A 17737-nucleotide genomic window follows, 5' to 3' on the forward strand; every position below is an offset into this window, starting at 1 on the left:
GGATCGCGAGGCCCAGCCGAGCTTCGCCCGGTGCGGCCGCCCGGCCAGTGGCCGTGGCTCTGGGTGCGGGGCTCCGCGCAGTAGGGGCGGCAGCAGGTGTCCCCGGAGCGCCCGGCAGACGTGACGCATTTGGTGGCGGGAGGTCAGAGAGGAGGGGCGCCCGGGGGCGGTGCAGGGCCTAGAGCGCGGGGGAGGGGGCAGTACTGCCTGCGGGGGTCGTCCCCCGCGCGGGCCGAGCCACCCCCACCCCCACCCGGATGGCAGGGTGAGGGGGTTAGTGAAACCTGCTCTGTGCCTGTCTCCAAGAAGCTCAGCGCGGGGTGCCCTCTGCGCTCTGGACCGCGTGGGAACAGCCACTGATGTGGGTCCCCCTAGGAATCTGGGATCGGGAGGATTTCCCCCTAGATCCTTCTGGAAAGAAGAGTCAGAAGAGCTGAGGGCTCTTCAGAGTCCCTGATCAGGGAGCTTGGATCAGGTCTTTGGGCTGGAGATGAGGAGGTGATGGGGGGAGCCAGATGGGCGTCTGATTTCAGGGTCTTTGAGTTTGAGTTGTATTTGCCAGAATAATTGAGGAGAGGGTAGTGGGGAGGGGCTTTGGGAGGCGCTTTCAGGTATGTCCTCAGGAGGGAACAGGTGGTTCCTGGACTCTGCTCACCGACATGAGTGGTGTGGTCTGGCTTTGCCCCTGGTGTCAGAGACCACCGAGACTGCCTGGGGTAGGGTGGGGGTGGGGAGTGAGGACTTCTCTCTGACCTGGGGTCTCTGCGAGTCAAGGTTTCACCTGGCACCTCTGGGGTCAGACTTCAGAACTCCTGAATACCAGGGCCAGCCTGGCCAGAGCCCCATCCTCTTTCACCCTCCTCCAGCCATCCCTGTCTTCCCCCACACCTCTCCATCCCCCTCCATCCCCTGCCATCCCTCAGAGTGGTGGGGGTGCTGGCGAGGTTTCCTCTTACACATTCAGCAGCAGAGTCTTTTTTTCCCTTTCTAAAAAAAATGTATGTGGTGATATCTTGTGTTGGCGAGGGATGCTGATCATTGATAATTGTGGGTGCCGAGCTGGGAGGAGTGTGGGGGTGTGCTGATTTCCCAATTCTCCCTGCAGGTGCAGGAGGATTTGGGTCAGGCCTGGGGAGTGAGACGCCAGGTGGAATGGAGGAGATCCATGGCTCAGTGAGGGCAAAGGCCAGGCCCTGGGGACCCAGAAACACCTTTCCCTCTGGTGGGGATTCGTGGGTGCCTGGCCCCACGACTGGGTGGACTCAGAAAGCATAGTAGTGTGATGAGTCTCACTTGCACACTGTGTGTCCCTGAGACCCCCAAGACACGGGCCTTAAAGCAGCTTTCAGGGACTGGCTGGGACTTTCCTGTGAGGAAGGGAAGAGAGATATAGCTTGGGGGTCCTGAGGCAGGGGCAGGTGGTTCTTCAAGACAGAGGGCAGCAGAGAAGGAAGGTCATTCATTTCCAGGGGAACTTCTGTGTTCTTTCTGCTTGTGCTCCAGAGCACACGGACCCTCACAGCAGTCTCCTCCTCTCCCTCCCCCCATTTTTTCACCTGAAGTTCACCCTGATGCCCTCGCCTTCACTTTTGTGTGAATTCCCCTGAGTCCAGCAGCAGTGGCAGGTTGACCTGCCCTCCCCCGAGTCTTGGGTTTCAGCAGTGACTAGTTACCCCAGCGCTGCTACCACACTGGAGATGGGAGGTCTTTGGGGTTGCCCTCCATGAGGCTGAGAGGGGGTGGCAGACCCTAGTGGAGACCGGGCTCCTCCTTTGGTCTTTCAGGACCTGAGCCACAAGGCTGTGCCAGGGCATCTTGCCTGGGGCCTCCGTGTGAGTGGGTGAGGAATGGAGCCTGGACGTGGAGGGGCGAACTCAGGCCTGAGGGAGGAGGGGAACACAGCCCAGGGGGTTGAACTGACTTTGGCGGACCAGGAAAGCTTTTGCTCAGCCCAGCCCAAGGCACCGGGCTCATGAGTGAGGCTTAGGGGCCTGTCACAGTTCCGTTGGGGTGCCCTGTGTAGGGAGCAGCTGAGCAGGTGCAGGACTGAGCATGGCAGGGAGTGCGAGAGAGGGCTGGGCACCCAGGTGGCCATGTTGCCAGTTGTTGACTGTTCGGGGCACAGTTGGTGTTGCTTCCTAGGTCTAGGCGCACACATCCAAGTTTATTTAAAGCTGTAACCCCTGGCACCAGTCAGGAGACACTGAGCTCCCTGCCCAGGCAAGGACTGGGCCGCAGGCCCAAGTCTGCCCAAGTGACGTGGTTGCAGGCGTTTCCCCCTGACCTGCCCCCTTCTCTGTCTTGCCCCCCACCCCACCTGTACTCTGCCCCGGAGGCCTGGGTATTAGGGTCCAAGGATCTGGAGGAGCTGTTTTCTGGGGCACTGCTCTTCTTGCCTGGCTGGGCAGGACTGCCAGGGCAGTGCTCAGGGCTCCGGGCCACCATCTTGGTGAACCAAGTCCTGAGTGGAGAGCTAGTTTGAGCTCAGAGGCTCAAGGCAGACACAGCAGGCCAAGCAGACCCTGGCCCGACGCAAACGGGCAGCAATGCAGTTCAATATTTTCATGTTGGATAGCTTTTTAAAATGGTGATAAACTTCAGGGGCAATAACATGAAAAGTTGTGTATCTTTTTTTAAAGATTTATTTATTTATGCATACAGATCTGGGGTACAGGCCAGAGGTGCAGGGGTACTGAGAGTGTTCACCAGAGGCAGAGTGGGGAGCAGAACAGGCAGATCGTCGAGATACACTGCTGAGGGGAGCAGCAGGCAAGTCAGGAGAGGTCTGCTGCACTGTGTGGGTCACCTCCAGGGTGGGGATCGAACTCATGCTGAAGTAGCTTTAGCTTCCTAGTGCTGTGCTTTAACCCACTGCACCACCAGGGAGGACCCAAGTTGTGTATCTTTTACCCAGAATTGAAAGCTGTTACTCTTTGTCATTTTGTCTTTAAGTTCTTTTTTTTTTTAATAGAAGAAATAAAACATTACAAATAAAATAACCATTTTCCTCCTATTGCCATCCTGCTCTTGGAAGTTATCCTTCCCACCTCTGTCCTTTCACACACAGATGTAAGTACCCACCACTAATATATAGTGTTCTTTGGTGTGTTTTCTTTTAACTTTCCATACACATTCTGAACATTATCTTTTCTCTCCATGTACTCTTCCTGACATCCATGTGTATTTGACCTTTAATTGCTGTGTGGTGTGTGGTGCTTATAGTGGGAACACATCCTCTTTGGGCAGGGCTCCTCTTGATGACATCTGGGTGGCTCTCAGATTTTGCTCTCCAGATCCTGCCATGTGTCTGCTGGTGCACAGTAGTGAGGGTCTCTTTAGACTTGTCCCTATAGCCCCCGGTCTCCCACCAGCCCCTCCCCTGTGCTTGGCCTGCTTAGCTGGCAGGTTGTAATGTTTGTTGGGTAGGAAGAAGTCTTGGATTTTGTTGTTCAGGTGCAAGAGTTTTCCACAATGGGAAAGCGTTTCCTTTAGATGTTCTTCCTAAAAGAAATCCATGTCCTAGAAATATTAGACTTTGGGGTTCATGGAATCTTCCCCGTGTATGAAGCACGTTGGGGTTCATGGAACCCTCCCCATGCATGGCACTGGGGCTCACGGCTCCTGTTGTGATGTCTAAAGCACATCATTGAACTTTGGGTTTTATTTCACTTGAATTGTCAAAGAGAGCCTCTGCCCCCGCTTGATAGACAGAACCATGGCTCATGGGGTGTCGGCTACTTGCCTGTGCCCAGGCAACAAGGAGGGCCCTGATCTCCACTCCAGGCACCCCTACCTTCTGGCTCCCCCTAAATGTTGGCTAGGCCCAGGACTGACCTTGGTGTGTCCTTGACTCCATCCAATGTACCCCAGTTTGTGGAGGGTGGCCCCCATTCTAGAGTGTATTTTCTTGCTGGAGATTTGCTGTCAACCTCTTGATGCTTTCTCAGCATGCTCTCAACTAGCAAATGGTCTGCTAGGTAGTTAATAGATAAACCCAGGAAATTCAAAGCAAATCGATTTTTGAGTCTCCTGGGTGCTGAGGCCAGGTTGCCAGGGAGGAGAGGACTCAGTGGAGGAGAAATCACCCCACTTGCTGTCTCCCACCCTCAGTCACTCTAGTCACTTCCTGCCTTAGGCCTTTGCCAGTAGTACTCTTCTCTCCCCTCATGAACACTCAGTTCATCTCCCCCCTGTCCCTCGTTTGTCCCCCATTCCTTATTTCTGTCCCCCTCCCTATCCCACTTCCTGGCTTTTGGCTCTCCCCAGCACTTGACGCACTGGGTAGCCCCTACTCCCCCACACAAATAAGGTCTGGGGGCTGTCTCGCCGCCAGGGCCTAGCTGAGGTGTGCACTCCTGCACATTGGGGGAAAAGTGAGTGAACTAGTGGGTCCCTATGTGTCCCCCGAGCCAGAGCCTCGATTCCTTAATGTAGGGTATTTAGAGAAGAAGTTGCACATGTTGAGGTTGCTGCAGGATGCACATGAAGGTGATGCTGGTTTAGTTACTATTGAATGGTATTTTTATACCATAACCTACTTTGCTGAGAGCTAAGAATATATCTCGCGCTTGCTACCTGCACTCTTTCTCTTCTGGTAACAGTCGCTAGCAGTTAAATGGTGCTTATTCCATTAACGTGTAAACGCTATTGTGATCATTCCCAGTTTATAGAAGAGGTGACTGAGGCTTGGAGAAGCGCCATCCCTTGGCCAAGGCCACCTGTGATCAGGATTGAGGCCAAGCGGTTTGCCTCTGGACTCCACCTTTCTGCTCCTCTCAGACGCTCATGATCCTACTTTATAATAAATGCCATTTATTATAGCACATGGTAAATAATATGCTGTTACTCCACTGACTGGCTCACGGCCCTCTTGTGGTCTCTTCTGACCCTGGTAAATAAAATACTGTTACTCCACTGACTGATCTCTTCTGACCCCAGCTTTCTGGGGCCTCACCTGAGCTTCGGGGCACTCACCTGTGCTTTCCCTGTGGCTCTGCCCCATGGCTCCGTTTTATAAAAACATCATTTCCTTTTGTTGTCTCTCCATGACAACCAACACTCTGCCCCCTTTGGGGACCAACTAGGCCTGAAATTTCATTTAATTGAACAAATACCAAGACAGTATCATCTGGTAAAGAAAATTAGTGTGCAAGTACAGTGTGTAAATGTGATTCACTCCCCACTTCTAAACTTCTGCAGTGAGGGGTTCTGCAGGCAGTGACGAGGAGAGGCCTGGAGAATGCGTTCCCAGCTCCCAGAGTGCTTTCATCCACCCTGGCCTTTTGTGAGTTGAGGGGCTTCAGGTAAAACTGGAACCCTCTCTAGCTGTCCCACCACGTCCTGTTCTCCTGTGTCCTCTCCCAAGAAAAGGCTGCCCACCCAAGGCCCAGCCTTGAGACTCTTAACCAAATCTGGGGCATGTTAGGACCTTTTGAGACTCTGGTAAGAATGAAAGAATCCTTTCCAGAAAAAAAAAATGACTTCAGCGTCATTTTTCAGGATAGAAATGTGAATGCACTCATACATAGTTGTACATGTCAGACACATCCATGATTTCCTAACACACATGAACTCATCAGCTAGGTGACTCTGCTGTTTGTTTGCTCCCAACATTTTCTCATGAAGATCTTTCCATGTCAGTAAGTCTTTTCTTACAACTAAGGACCTACCAGTTCTCTTAAAGCAGAGAGGTGTGGAGATGGTGGTGGCCATATTTTTAATGCCCAAAATGGAGGTTTGCTCTCCAACAAGCATGCTAGATGGATGAGAGGACACTCTGTTAGAAATTGGGGCTCCCAGAGTTATCTGGAGGACACAATTGTGGCTGAACAAAGGCTCTTTGTTTCTGGCAGGATGCCCAGGGTGAGGCACAGGGGTCTCCTTAGAAAAGAGCCTGCGAGTGCTTTACATTCCTTTTTTAATTTGGGGAATAATTAATAATAAATGCATTCTTTTCCTTTTTTAATTCGGGGACTCTCCGAAGAGCCTAGGGGAGAGAGGTGCAGTGTCTGATTTTCTTTTCTTTTCTTTTCCCTACAAAAATATTGTAACAGAAGTGATTTCCTTATTTTGCTCCATCAGAGAGCCCATATCGAGCCATTCTGGAATTTAACAAGGGTTTTACTAGGGGAGACCAAATGGAGTCTGTTCCTTGGAAAAACCTCATCCCTTCTCCCATCCCCTGATGCCACCTCCCTGGTCCAAGACAAGACATGTGGTCTCTCTGGTGATTTCACATATTATTTTCAAAAAAGTTTAATTCCTTCTCTGTCGCCCACAAAAAATGGAATGATTTGATTATTTTAAGGCATCTTTCGAAGCTACATGTCACTTTGTTAGTGTAGAAACATCAAAATGCATTATGTATCAACTTAGTTTTCCAAAAATTATCATATTGGCATATTACATGGAAACTTATATTTTATTCATACAAAAATCTGCATGGATTTAGATGAAAAATTATTTTATGTTAGAAATGGTGCTACTAGGTGCCAACTTTGTGGGTGGCCTTTGTCTCCTAAGTTAGAGGGCCACCACCTTTTTCCAACCGATGACTCCTGGTGAACATTTGGTCCTAAAATACTGTTATGATTCTTTGTTCAGCCAAACACAGGCTTTTGTTAAGTTATGGGACAGATTCCCAATAGGCGGGCAAAAATTTAGGACACTTTTATGAAGAAGACATAAAACACAGCTTTGCTGTACCAACTTTATGAGCACTCAGTGGAGGGGTGGAGACACTCTGTCCATCACCATGTAGCATGAAAGGCTTTTGTCTTTTGGCATAACGCCCTCCACGTCATCGAGCACATTCAAGTTGGTGCCCTTTTCCCGCAAGGAGCTCCTTTGTCTCGGCCGATACTGAATTCTTGGGTACAGAAGCATGCCCAGCACATGTAAGTGCCCAACAGAGTGGCTTAGTGACAGGCTTGCCAGACCGCTGGCATAACCACCCTGTACAGACAGTGGAGGTGGGAGGTGCTAAATGGCTTGGGCCTGTGTCTGCACGTGCAGGGACACATCTGTATACACCATACACATATGTATGGTTTTAAAAATAACAGAATAACATTAAGCAGACTTAGTAGACTGTCCAGGTTCTATGGGAAAGTGAGAGCCCTGTTGTCTAAAGCAGTCCTTGAACACAGGCCTGAGTCCTTCCCATCTTGCTACCAAGTAGAGGACAGTCTCGGTGTTGGCATCATTTTAAGTACTTGACATGGTGGAGCTTGGTGCCAAGAGGTTTGCAGCATTCTTGCCCATTTCTCAATGAAGTCCCATACCTGGCTTTTGTTGTAGTGTTGAGCTACGGCCTTATTCTCAAAGTCATTGGCTTGGTCCAGCCTGTTTGTTAGGGGCTTTCTGGGTAAATAGGACCCATCTCATTAGAGTAGGGGATCAGAGCAGTGACTCCCAGCCACACATGCACACTGGAGACCCCATTCTGGACTTGCTGAATAGGACACAAAGTGGAGGTACTTGGTGGTGGTTCCAGTAGGCAGTGCAGATACAGTCCCTGCAAGTGCCTCGGCTCTCATTCCCTTGGCTCTATAAGAGTCTCACTTCACCATGCATTTGGAATTGGCCTTTGTTTTTCTGTACATTCAGTGATATTGCTGGAGCTGTGCTGTCCTGAAGAAGTACAAGTTGAGCTGTAAATGTGAGCCACATTTGCACATGTGTAGCTAAGTTTGTTCTGGTGCTTATAAAAAAAAAAAAGAGAGAAGAACAGGTGAACAGCCATATATGTATTGAACCCAGTATATAAAAATATTATTTCAGGCCCTCCCTGGTGGCGCAGCGGGTTAAAGCACAGTACTGAGAAGCTAAAGCCACTTTCGCATGAGTTCGATTCCCGCCTGCTCCGGAGGTGACCACATCGTGTGGCAGACCTCCTCTGGCCCGCCCGCTGCTCCCCTCAGCAGTGTACTTCGTCGATCTGCCTGTTCTGCTCCCCACTCTGTCTCTGGTGAAGCCTCTGGCCTGTATCCCAGTTCTGTATGCACAAATAAATAAATCTTTAAAAATATATTATTTCAACACTTAATCACTATAAAATTATTTTGCATTTGAAAATATTTTGTTGCTGTGTATTTTACATTTGTGGCATATTTCAATTTGGACTAGCCACATTTCAGTTCTTAGAGCTACCAAATTGCGCATATAGGTCTAGAACCTCGAGGTCATCATCATTATGACTTTTGATGTGTGAACATTTCTTTTCTCACTTCTTTCGCTCTTCCTTGGACTCATTCATTTATTAAGCAAGTCTAGCTGCACGTTTACAGTTTGGCAGACATTTTTCAGGTGCTTGGCATATATCAATGAACTAAGTCAAGGAGCTGTTCTCATGTGTTTGTACTGGTAACTTGTACTAGTAGGGAGGCAGGTAATAAGTAGAAATACCAAACACAATATATGATAGGGTAGAATTAATATCGCTATGTTGGAAAGAGTTATGGCAACTCAGGAGTGTTACTTAGGAGGAAGGTTGCAATTACAAAAAGGGTGATCAGGCCAAGAAGGGGTGAGAAACTGCCACTTACTAAAATCAGGAACAAAAGAAGGAATGTCACAACTGACCCTACAGAAACACATAGATGACAAAGAATTCTGTGAACAGTTCTGCATTTACAAGTTAGATAATGTGGATGAAGTGAAAAAATTCTTACAAAGACACAAACTACTAAAATTGACTCAAGAGGAAATAGAAAATCTGGATAGACCTGTAGCAACTAAAAAGTTAAAAATTTAAAAAATCCGGCCCTCCCTGGCGGCACAGCGGGTTAAAGCACAGTACTGAGAAGCTAAAGCCACTTCCACATGAGTTCGATCCCCGCCTGCCCCGGAGGTGACCACATGGCGCGGCAGACCTCTCCTGACCCGTCCGCTGCTCCCCTCAGCAGTGTACTTCGTCGATCTGCCTGTTCTGCTCCCCACTCTGTCCCTGGTGAATTCTCTCACCCTCCTCATTTCTGTCTGTACCCCAGTTCTATATGAACAAATAAGTAAATCTTTTAAAAAAAAATGTAAAAAATTCCCATGAAGAAAAGCCCAGGTCGATATAATGTCATCAATGGACAACTTTATCGAACATTTAAAGATGAATTAATACCAGTCTTATAAACTCTTGCAAAAAACAGAAGAAGGAATTCTTCCTGATTCATTTTATGAAGCCAGTTTTACCTTGATACCAAAAGGGATCACAAGGAAGAAAATTACAGACTAGTACCCCTTATGAATATTGCACCATCCTCAACAAATTCTAGCCAAACAAATATAGCATTATATAGAAAAGGTTATGCATTACGAACAGTTAGATTTTATCCCAGGAATGACAAATTGTTTTAACATGCAAAAAACCAATCAGTGGATATACCATCTTAGTGGAATAAATATCATCTCAATAGATTCAGAACAAGGACTTGACAAAAGCTATTGCTTTTTCATGATAAAAAAAAACAACACAACACTCAACAGACTAGGAATAGATGGGAACCTGCTCAACTTGAGGATGTTAACATAGTTAGTGGTAGCTAATATTAGTTAATAGCAAACAACTGAATGCTTTCTCCCTAAGAATAGGAACATGCCAAGGTTTCTGCACTCCACTTCTATTCAATATGGTACAGGAGGTTATAACCAGTGCATTTAACAAGAAAAAGAAATAAAACACTTCAGATTGGAAAGAAAATATCTCTATTGCAGTTGATATGGTCTTGTATATAGAATATCCTAAGCAAGTTACTAAAAAAGCTACTAGAACTAAAAAATGAATTCAGCAGTTTCAAAATACAAGGTCAAGATACAGAAACTCATTGTGTTTCATTACACTAGGAGTGTCCAATCTCAAAATAAGGTTAGAAAAGCCAATTCCATTCATAATAGGTTAAAAAGTAATAAAATACTTAGTAGTTAACAAAAGTTGTACAAGAATTATAATTGAAAACTACAACTTATTATTTAAAGACCTAAATAAATGGAATGCTATCTCATGTCTGTGGGTTGGAAGACTTAATACTGTTAAGATGGCAGTATACTCCAAATTGACCTACATAATCAATTTAACACCTATCAGAATATCAGCTGTCTTTAAAAAGTAACTGAAAACTGGGTCTACAATTTATATGGAAATGCCAGAGACCTAGAATAGCCAAAACAATCTTGGAAAAGAACAGTTTGAAGTCTCATACTCTATTTCCTGATTTCAACACTATCTACATAGCTACAGCAATCAAGACAGCTGAGATACTGGCATAAAGGTAAACAAATAGATCAGTGGAATAGGGTTAGGGCCTAGAATAAATCCATACATTTATGTTCAATGATTTTTTCTTTTCTTAGCAAGAATGAAAGGGAAGTTCAATGGGGAAAGAAAATGGTCCACTTGATGAAGGGACACTTAGATATTCATGTGCAAGGAAAAAAGAAGTTAGAGCCTTACCTAACACAAGATACAAAAGTTCTTTCAAAGTAGATCAAAATAGCCAACTGTAAATGCTAAAACAATAAATTCTTAGAAGAAAATATGGGAGCAAATCTTCATGACTTTGCAATAGGCAGTGGTTTCTTAGATACAATACCAAAAGTACAAGCAACAAAAGAAGAATTGATGAACTGACCTTCATCAACATTAAAATGTTTGCTTCATGTCAGGAAAGTGAGAAGACAACCTACCAAATGGGAGATGATATTTGCAAATCATACATCTGATAAATAACTTTATTTAGAATAATTTGTAAATTTACTACCTTATAATAAAAAGACAAATGACCAAATCAACAAATGGGCAAAAGACTCACACAGATGTTTTTCCAAAGGAAGTATACAAATGGCATCATTAGTCATCAGGGAAATGCAAATCAAAACCACTTCATTTCCATTAGGATTAAAAGTGCCAGACAATAACAAAAGTTGGTGAGGATGTGGAGCTGGAATCCTCATATATTGCTAGTGGGAATGTAAAATAGGACCACCAACCATCAGTTGGCAGTTCTTCAAAATGTCCCATTCCTAGATATGTACCTAAGAGAGATGAAAACATATGTCCACACAGAATCTTTTTTTATTTTATAACAGTTTATTTTTACATCATTTTATACATTTTTTTTTCCATCTCAATTGTAATCCCCGCGGGTTTCCCATCACCAAGTCACCCGTGTGCCATCACCATAATCCCATGCACTTCCCTGCCCACACCCCGTTTTTGATCCCATTCCCCATTCTACCCCCACAAAATGTCTCCACACAGAATCTTTTTTATAGGAATCTTATTCACAATAGCTAAAAAATAGAAACAACGTAAATGTCCATCAACTGATGAATGAGTAAAGAAAATGTGTTACATTATGCAGTGGAGTATTATTCAGTCATAAAAAGAAATGAAGTGCTAATCAGTGCTGACACCTGCTACCACATAGATGAACACTGAAAACATTATGCTCAGTGAAACAAGTCAGACCATGGCCACATGGTATATGATTCTATTCATATGGAGAATCTAGAACAAGCCCCTCTGTAGAGACAGAGAGTAGATTTGAGGGTTCAGTGGGGAGCGGGGGGGGGAGTGACCCTCCAAGAAGTGTGCTTGGAGGGTGATGATAATGTTGTTAGGTTAGATTGTGCTAATCACTGTATGATTGTGGAATCTACTAAAAATCACTGAATTATACATTTGAAATGGCGAATTGTTTGGCGTGTGAGTTATCTCTCAATAAAGACGTTTAAAAATAAGTAAAATCTATACAGAAAAAATCTGTAGCCTCCAGTTTCTGAGAAGTGAGCTCAGCAGTTCCAGCGCAGACTGCCGGCTCCCTGCCGGCTGGCCTCCTTCGTCTGTGGGACCCAGAAGTGTGGCTTTGGCCAGGCACCCCCTGAGCCAGCGTGCACTGCACGAGTCTTCACAGACAAGTGAACATGGACAAAGCAGTCTTGTCATCCGTGTTGACTGCCGGTGCTGAAGACAGTGTCTGAAATACCATGGCTCCTGTGTCCCTTGGCCCGGTATCTGCTCTGCCCCACACTGGACACCCGCCACCATGCCCAGAAGTAGCTGAGCTGGGAGTTAGAGGGTGGCGTCAGGCCTTCAGAAGCTGGCATGGGAGAGATGGTGGAGGATGACAGGGCTGGGGGGTGACTGTTTAGACTCATCCTGTCAGGTGAGCCCACCTTACTCCCTCAAATTAGCATTTTTCTGGTTCCTTGGCTCTGACTGGTGCAGGGGCTCAGAGCAGTCTCAGAGTGGACACAGCAGCATGGTGTAGACCAGATCCAGAGGGCCTGTCTGGGGCATTTCTGAAGGTCCTGGTCTCACAAAGGCAAGGTCTCCTTTCCTGGCTTGGATGGGCGGGGCCTAGGTGCCCCCGGCTTCCCTGGGGAGCAGAAATGGTGATGTGTGTGTGTGTGTGTGTGTGCCCAGTGGGTGTGGTGACAGGTGAGGGCAGCTGAGAAGGGCATGCTGTCAGCAGGACTGTCAGTTCTGGGAGGGCCTGAGAGAGGGTGGTCGGGAGCTGAACCCCTAGTTTTGCTTTTCCAAAACATCTGGCTGCTGCCCTCCCATCCGCTGAGGGCTTCCGCTCTTGTTTCCCCTCCAACAGACTCCTCTTCTTCCCTCCTCTTTTCCTCTGCCCTTTTTCCAGGATCCCAAGTCTCTCTACCTCCCTCTGTTCTCAGGGGACCCCTCTGGGCTGGGCTGCCACCCGCTTCCAGCCTGTGAGAGGAGCAGGACTACAGGCTTGGATGAGGGTCTGGAGACTCATGTCGGGAGTCTCTACACTTTGCATTGGGTTTCTGCTTTCAGAGACCAGGCAGGTGTCTTCACTCCCTACTCTGTCCCTGGTGTTACCCTTTGGGCTGAGGCTGGGGCTCAGTGTGGGGCACCCCAGTGCAGAGTGGCCTCAGGGTCCCTTCCATCTGTACTCTGTCCCTCAATTTTGGGTCAGCAGTGGCACTTCCTTTGTGGTGTGACTTCTGGGGCACAGACTGTGGTTGCCCCCAAAGGCAGTGCTTTTCACAATTCCTCTACAGGCTGCGTGAATTTTTAGGCTGATATTTTTATTTTCTGATCGACAAGAACAAATGCTCGTCTTGACCAATTGCCGGGGTGGCAGGCTGCCCAGACAGCCTGTCTCGTGGGAGGGGTGTTAATCTCTCTTTTTTCCACTTCAGGCTGAGGCATTTACTCTCCTTGTTTTTGCTCCAGGCTCTTCCTGGTGTGGTCCAGTTCGCTGGGTGGACATTGCCAGTGGGATTTGCCCCTCCCCCCACTTCCTTCCTTTTCCCTCTCCTCCTCATCCCTCTTCTCCTTCCTTCCCTCACTTAAGGGTCTCTCTTGATGCTGACTTGGGGATCACATCCTCTCCTGTCTCCCCATCCTAGGTGGTCCCCTGGAAAGGGATCTGTCACATCTTGGATGTGGAGGGCCTTCAGCCTTGATCCCCCACAGGGGGTACAGTCTGTCAACCCCCTTTGTGAGCACTAGGCTGTGCTGTGCAGTGTCAGCTGGAATGCTTGGGCCAAGGCTTGTGACTTGGCAGAGGTTTTGCTCAGTCTACAGGTCTGTGGGCAGCCCAGGACCACAGGGACCCAGGGACCCAAGCAGACCCAGGGACCTGGGCTCAGTGATGTCCATGCAGCCAGGACAGTGACGGGGGAGGCCCTTCCCAGTGGGTGAGGGTCAGTCTCTGGTGAGTGTGCCTGCTGGTGGCCTTGGACAGGGTCAGGGTTACTTCTTAGAGCCTGAGTCTCTTCGTGATGAGGGCCTTCAGGGAGCTGGCCACATGCTGCCTTCCCATCGAGGGTATGCATGGCGGAGTCATCTCACACCCTCCCAATGCCTCACCCCATGTCCGAAGGCTTCAGTGGCTGCAGTATGTCTCCAGTGGGGCCTGGGCAGGGAGCCTAGGACCAGGGCGGGTGATCATTATGGCAGAGCTCAGCACTGCAGGGGTGGATGGCCAGGATAGGTGATGCTGTCCAGACCCAGGAGGGAGCCTCTTGGTGGCCAGCCCAGGACAGTGGGCAGGCAGGTGTCCAGTAGATGGACTTCCTCAGGGTTGAGCCTAGACCAGCGCCTGCCAGTGCCTGGGGGTGCTGAGCCCATTGAAGCAGCTTGCTGCGTAACTCCAGACTTACCGTTTTGGATTTTGTGGATTTTTATTCTCTAAATTTTTTGTTTGTCAGCAGAAGTTAAGTTTGACTTATCACATGGTATAAGAGCTCACTTAGAGGAGCTCTTCTTAAAAGCCAGAATTACAGACTGCATTGCAAGCACCAGTTTCTTTCATTTTTCTCAGCGACAGGGCTGCCTACCCTCCCAGGACATTATTTTTCTATTGTGGTAAAAACACACATAACATCTACCATTGAAGCCACTCCTGAGAGTATGTTCCGTGGCACTCATCACACTCACAGTGTTGTGCAACCATCCCCACCAGGCAGCCCCAGAACCTTCTCATCTCCCCAAACTGAAACTGGCACCATTCAGCACTAACCTACCCTCACCCCTCCCCCAGAACCCCCTGCGCCACAACCCTCCTCCTTCTGCTTTCGTCTCTCTGAATTGACTGATCTCCATACTGCTTCATGAGTAGAACCACACGGTATTTGTCTTCTTGGGATGGGTTTACTTCATGTAGCATGACGTCCTCAGAGCTCATCCCTGTTGTAGCATATGCTGGAGTTTTCTTCCTTTTAAGGCTGGTTGCTCTTCTATTGTGGTGGGATGCCCTTGCACTTCCCTGTCTGTCAGTCTGCGTCTACCTCTTGGCCATTGTGAACAGCCCTGCTCTCAACGTGCATGCAGGGGACCTTTTTCAGGACCTGCTACACAGTCTCCTCAACACTCAGCACTCACCTGATCTGCCATGCTGGCTTCAGCTGCACCCTCTGTAACCTGGGGGCATTGGGTCAGAGGCTCCATGGGGTCCTTTCTGGCCCCATGGGTTGGTTCTGTGGAGACCTACTGCTTTTCTTTTCTGAGACTTGCCACACAGTTCACTGGTCAGATGCTCAGGTATCTGTAGGGCAAACATGGATATTTTTAAACTTCTACAAGCCTTTTGAATTCCTCAGCAATAAAACTTTAGGAGGGATAAAGTCAGATTGAGCTGAAATGTGAAACAAAGCAACTCCCAGCACTTTCATTGGGACACACCTTGCAGGAGGAATAGATTGAAGAGACTCCGAGTCCTCTGTTGTAACTTCTGTGTTCCCGTGGTCTCAGTGGTGTGAGTGGAGGGTCTGTGTGGGATTGCTAGGTGGTCATGCCCGGTCTGACGGAGAGACTCCTGCCTCCGTTTGGGGCTGCTGGAACATTCCAGTGGCTGTTGCCCTTCCTGACATCTTGTTCTGCTTATTCTCTGAGCTGCTATGGTCTTGGCAGTAATTTTAAGCCCAATGGGGGTTTTATTCAGTTCTGGTCCCTGTGGTGACTGCCCAGCCCTGCAACTAGTGGGGTGGCTGTGGCTTTGAAGAGCTGCTTTTGAAGGTCACCCTGCGGGGTGCCTGCTCAGACTGCGCTGGGAAGAAAGTTCTGTTCAGCGTTTTGTGGGGAGCATTACTGTGGTTGTGTTTGGGGATCCAGTCACCCTTCTGGCCTGTTTCTGGCTTCTAGATCCTTCTGTAGTCTCACTAATATTCCTGAGGTGTGGACTGCTTTCCAGTCACCCCACCTGCTGGGCTGTGTCCATCCCAGAGATGGAGAGCTGGTGCTGGGGTGTAGTCACCCTCCAAGGGTTCCCTGAGCCTGCAGGTGGGATGGGCATAATAAGGAGATGGGAGCCCCTGCTTATGGGGGGCCCTGATTTCAGATTCTAGACCATCTTGAGAAAACAGTGACCTGGCAGTGACATTAGTGTTCCCAGGCCGGAAGTAAGTCCACAGCCTGAGATGGGCAGTAGACTGACCTGGATTCCTGCTGAGCAGGTGGGCGCTGCTCACCGGAACTTGAACCACACAGTGAGGCCCCCTCTAGGGAGAGCTTAAACCACACAGTGGGGCCCCTTGTGTGGGCCCTGGAGCTGCTGCTCCTGTAGGGCAGTGTCCACACAGAGGTGATGCCCAGGAACCCTCATTTGTGAAGAGCTTAATTTTGAGGCAGGCAGTGCTGGGGGTTCTCTGGGTTGAGGAAAGAAGCCTGACTGGCACCTGTACCAATCCCCTCAGTGCCCTTGCTGGGCTCTTCTGGGCCTACCACACTGCAGACCGCTGTACTGGAAGCCAGAGCTGTTCCATGTTGTCACTGCTGCGCTGGCTCCCAGAGATTCACCAGCTTTCAGGGATGAGCAAGATCCTGTGTGGTCTGGATTCTAGGGGCAAAGAGGAGCAGGCATGGATGCTGTCCTTGAAGTGTCCATATTTATTCTGGGGAACAGAACAAAAATGTGTGCTCCTCGCCGGCAGTGCCACAGGAGCTGGTCATGGAATTTGGGATGCATGCATGCAGCAGAGGGTTGATTGCAAAACTCCAACTTAATGTGGATGAAGAATGTAAGCAGGCAGTTCACAGAAAAAGAAATGGAAATGCTTGAAGCTCGTGAAAACATAAAGAATACAAATGAAAGCCTTGCGGTGTTCCCTTGTCCCTGAGTTCACTGGGGCTTCAGGCTCATGGTAGTTTCTAGGCACTTTGCTGCTAATGAGGCCACCCTGGGCAGGGTCTGGGCTCAGCTCTCCTACAGGCTTGACAGGCCCAGGGCCTCTCAGTGTGGGTGGGAGAGGAATCCCAGAGATGTGGGAGCCGCCTTCTCCAGCTGTCCCAGCTGCAGGGGGCTGAGCCAGCTCATACCCCTCCTCCTGCTCCTTTCTGGCCCACCCTCTGCCCCCACCATGGGTCAAGTTGGGCAGTTCGACCCCCATTAACCCCTCTCTGGCTTCTGCCGAGGCCATTATCGTTGGCTACAAGATGGGTCCCACTGACAAGCTGCTCCTGGGCCTGGGGGAGGAGACGTGGGTTGGGGAGGGATGGGCACCTGCTGTCCAGATCGTCTCTGGGGCTTCCTGCTGGACATGCCAGTTGTTGACCCATTCATCTGCCGAAGGACATCTTGGTTGCTCTCAGGTTTTGGCAGTTATGAATAAAACTGCTAGAAATGCCTGTGTGGAGGCTTTAGTATGGATATAACTTTTCAACTTCTTTGGATTGACTGATCTAGGAGCATGCTTGTCGGATCATGTCTGGTTTTGTTAGAGTCTGAAAAACTGGCTTCCAAAGTGGGACTGTGCTATTTTGCCTTCTTGCAAGCCATGAATAACTTTTCTGTTGTTCCCTTTTTACCCTCATTGGGCGTTGTCCATGTTCCAGATTGTGGCCATTCTAGTAGGTGTGTAATGCTGTGTTATTGTTGTATTAATTTGCTTGACATAAGATATGGCACATCTTTTCATCTGCTTACTTGCCATCTGTGTATCTTCTTTGGTAAGATGTCTGTTCATAACTTTTGCCGATTTTCAGCTGGGTTGTTTGTTTTCTTAGGACTGCATTCTAAGGGTTATTTGTAGGTTTGGGGCAGCAGTCTTCTATCAGATGTGTTTTGCAAATATATTCTCCTATTCTGTGACATATCTTCTCTGAACCTATCTTTCATCTAGCAGTTTTTTTTTTTAAATCATAATAAGGCCTAGCTTATCAATTGTTTCTTCCACGGAACATACTTTTGGTAGTGTATCTGAAAAAATCATTTCCAAATCCAAGGTCACCCAGCTTTTCTTCTGTTATTTTTGGGAGTTTTATTGTTTT

The 17737-nt window shown here is 48.3% G+C and overlaps 1 protein-coding gene across 1 annotated transcript in view; it reads left to right on the forward strand.

The window, feature by feature from the left end:
* CAMK2B (calcium/calmodulin-dependent protein kinase II beta) overlaps positions 1-17737 on the forward strand; it is a 92777-nt gene that overhangs the window by 322 nt on the left and 74718 nt on the right. The gene's annotated exons all lie outside the window — the stretch shown is intronic.

Source organism: Condylura cristata, unplaced genomic scaffold (assembly GCF_000260355.1).
Source record: "Condylura cristata isolate star-nosed mole 26May11 unplaced genomic scaffold, ConCri1.0 scaffold00004, whole genome shotgun sequence".
NCBI lineage: Eukaryota > Metazoa > Chordata > Mammalia > Eulipotyphla > Talpidae > Condylura > Condylura cristata.